Consider the following 3,671-nt stretch of genomic DNA (forward strand, 5'->3'; position numbering starts at 1 on the left):
ATGACTGACTTTCATTACACATACAATGCTGTCACCGCAGAGTTCAACCCACACACCCTTTGCTGCAGGACTTTCTGTCTTTTTACCCCTCCCACTGGCAACAGATAATAGGTGTTTTTCAGAGCTTGTCAGTGCTGCTCCTAGATCAGACACAAGGAAAACGTTATACGTATCCCAGCGAGAATGATCTTTTAAGACAGAGCTTAGCAAGACCTAAGCAGTAACTGTAAAAGATGCCCTTTCCACCTTTTTCTTTCATTTGGAGTTGCCCTGACACAGCTGCATGTCTTATTTGGTATCCCCTAGGATCAAGACTAAATAGAAATGCTTTCATCAGACATACAAAATAAGTGTGTGGAGATGGCCATACAATATCAAAAAAATGAGAAACAAACTCATAGGCAAAATTATGCCTCTCGAAAGCTGGTACTTTTCTTCTTTTTTTCCTCCTATTGCTGTCTCAAGAGCATGACTGAAAAACGGGGAAGTGAACGTCAGAGCTTGCAAGCAGCAGAATTATGCCTCAGTGGCTTGAAACAAAATCTGTTTGACTCACATCACCTGCAGGGAAGGGGAAGAAGATAGAGAGTATCTATCCTCTGGCAGTAACATAATCACCATTTTGAACATATTACCCAAGGCAGCCATGTACATACTGTTTTGGCCTAGCTAACTTACCTACTGTGTGCTTCCTCAGAGAGCTATTGCACTGGCTTCTAGCGGTACGCCTCCAGTAAAGTGCATTGGCTTGGACTAAAGCAATTTCATCTCCAGCATAATCTCTACTACTCCAGAACCTGTCCTACAGCAAGTTAACAAGAATTTTCTGATTTAACCATAGAAGGTGCAGTCAAGTTACCATCGTAGCTTAGAAATGGAAGAGAGTTTGACGACAGATATTACAAAAGTGCAAGTGGGTGTAAAGGCACATTTTGCAAATACTTTTCACATCACCACTGTAGCAGCCTTTTCTGTTAGGCAAGTTTAAAGGAAGATATTCTCCATTTAATGAGGTGTTCTGATTAGCTCTCTACCAAACTATTTTTCTGTATGTTCTTCACCCTCTCCCTGTAAGTTAAAATTATTGCAATTAAAATGCACATTACAAAATACTTCTGTTAATTAGTCCCCTCCCACACCTGCACCTCCTTATGGTCCAGCCTTAAAGCTTTCTGTAAGCAGAAAAGTTTCCAATCACAGCAGAAGGGTATTAACTAAATTGGTGATGGATAGCTCAAAGAGTACAGGGTTATTCAAGTACAGCTAATCAGTTTGAATTCAAGTCATCAGAGTATTAAACCTGCCATGATGGACTGAGATGAAAGATGCATCTCCTAGTAACTAGCATCCTTACCATAAAGTCTGTGGCTACAAAGAGTATGAATTGTCTTCACCAAAAATTAACGTCCTCTGTCCAGCTCTAAAACAGAACTATCTTACTGCTTGTGGGATCAATCCGCCAAAACAGGTGTTAATCGCTGTTCTGCCAACAAACAAACAGCTTTTATCTGCAGGATTTCCTGATAAGTACTTTTCACAGAATGTGAACGTCAAACAATTTTAAGAAAACTCTTACCTAAAATCTCCTCTGGAATTGTTCCTGTTTCTCCAGAGACTGGCTGTTCTGGAAAAACATATTCCTTTCATATACATATCTTTTTTCTCTGGAAAGCAACAAGCAATTCTGAGTCATAGCAAGCATTGTGCTGTAAAGCTATGCAATTTGCAGAGGGGCTAAGGGTTACCAGTCTAACTTCAACACCGAGGTTTAGTTAAGTATGGGTAATTTTATGACATAAATACTCTATTGCTAAAGAATCTGCTACCTGGGCAAGACATTGCCCTTTCTATGTTTGGTGCAACTGAAACATTGGGAAAAGCTGTCACAGCTTCACAGCTTTAAAGTTAAGAGCTTAAAAAGTTTAGAGATAACAAAGCTTTTGATTTTTGAAGTTGTGACAATACTTTCAAATTTTTTTTTAAATTCTGAGCTGTACTACAAACTTGTATCTTTAATTAGTGTAAGATTTATGTTTTTATTCTAGTGGCTATTAATCTCAGCTTGTACATTTCACCTTTTGGATCAGTGGCTCTCTGTATTTAGGGTAATGTTAATTTGGAGAGTTTCTAGCTTTTTCATTGCGCAGGTGACAGAGGGGAGCAAGGTAAAGTCTTCCTTGCCCACATACTTTTTCCTAACGTAACTTAAAATATAAAAAAATACAGTCAGAGGATTTTATTTCATATTCTGCTGTTTTATTTGGAGTTTCCTTACCTGCCAATGAAATTTTGGAAAGCAAGTAAATTATAAGAAGGGCCTTGCCCTCTCCCTTCCTCCCACCCTGGCAACTCCCAAAGCTGTTCTTCTGATGTATCAGTTCAAAATAGCCATTTATCTTTTGAAGTGCCATCTTACAGGGCTGGGGAAAAGGTTTTTGGGATTTTTTTTGGTTGTTGTTTGGTTTTAAAGGGAAATAAAACCTTATTTAGGAGAAAACACTATTTTTCCAAAACATGTTTAGACAGAGTGCAAGAAGAACAAAGTACAGTACAAAAATGACTCGCACAGCCTGCAATAGTTAATAAAACACTAATCAAATACCTAACTTTTTGTCAAAATCCTTTTGGGTTCAATATACATTTTTCATATTACCCAGGTAATGCCCACTTTACAGTGGCATCAGATAAAGTCTGTAAGACCATTATAACACAGTCACTTGTATTTGCTCTATACATACACCAGCTTTTGACATGGTTTTACTTTACTCCAGACACACTGAGTGTTGTCTGAAGTCAAGTATAAATTTCTTCCCTTGTGTCAGGAGTTCAGCATCAACTTCAGCAGGTTTGCCTGGAATATACCAAAAGCCTTTCTGGGTAAATATTTATATCCTGGTAGAAACTTTTTGCACCTGTCAATCCAGGCAGTGCCCATACACCATTACCCCTCTTTCAAAAGGGAGCAGCTGCACAAAATGTGATGGCATAACTGAATATATTTTTCTCCCTCAAAGCCTACAGCTTTTTTTGCTACCTTTCACAACTAATTGTGAACTGCAGTGTATGGCATGCCAAACAAACCTAAAAAGAATATATGCGGTAAGTCAAAAACTGATGTCAAGGAGTTTTCTCCTCCCATGCTCATCTTTGCAGAGGAGGCTAAAACAAGCCAGTATAGGCTGTGATCTCTTCTGCAGTATTCTAACATTAAGGAAAATTAAAAGACAGGGGTTTTTTTCTTCCTCTGAAACTGTAATTTAGGCAATGTAAGCAGGAGTGAAGCATTTGACAAATTCTATACACATGCAATGTATAAACAAAAAATTCTTGTCACACCCTTAGTTTTATTTCCATGCCAATATTGTCTCTGCAATTACCTCAAGAATCTAATGTTCCTTTTGTGATCATTTGTTTTGCACTGCAAAGCTCGTTTTGGTCAATCTGGTTTTCCCTCCCTATCTAAACCTTTCAGAAAAAGATAAGAGTGAATTCTGTAGATACACAAAACTAGAGCACCCACTGCATTAAGGCTTGAGTGCACGGGGATGTAAGAGACACTTGTGTCCCATGCAGTGGAATACAGTGCAAAGAGTCCCAAGCCAGCTGAGACTCCAACCAGCCATTCCATGCAGCACAGAATACTGGTATTGCATTTATAAACAGCACAGGTC

Source organism: Nyctibius grandis, chromosome Z (assembly GCF_013368605.1).
Source record: "Nyctibius grandis isolate bNycGra1 chromosome Z, bNycGra1.pri, whole genome shotgun sequence".
Classification (NCBI taxonomy): Eukaryota; Metazoa; Chordata; class Aves; order Nyctibiiformes; family Nyctibiidae; genus Nyctibius; species Nyctibius grandis.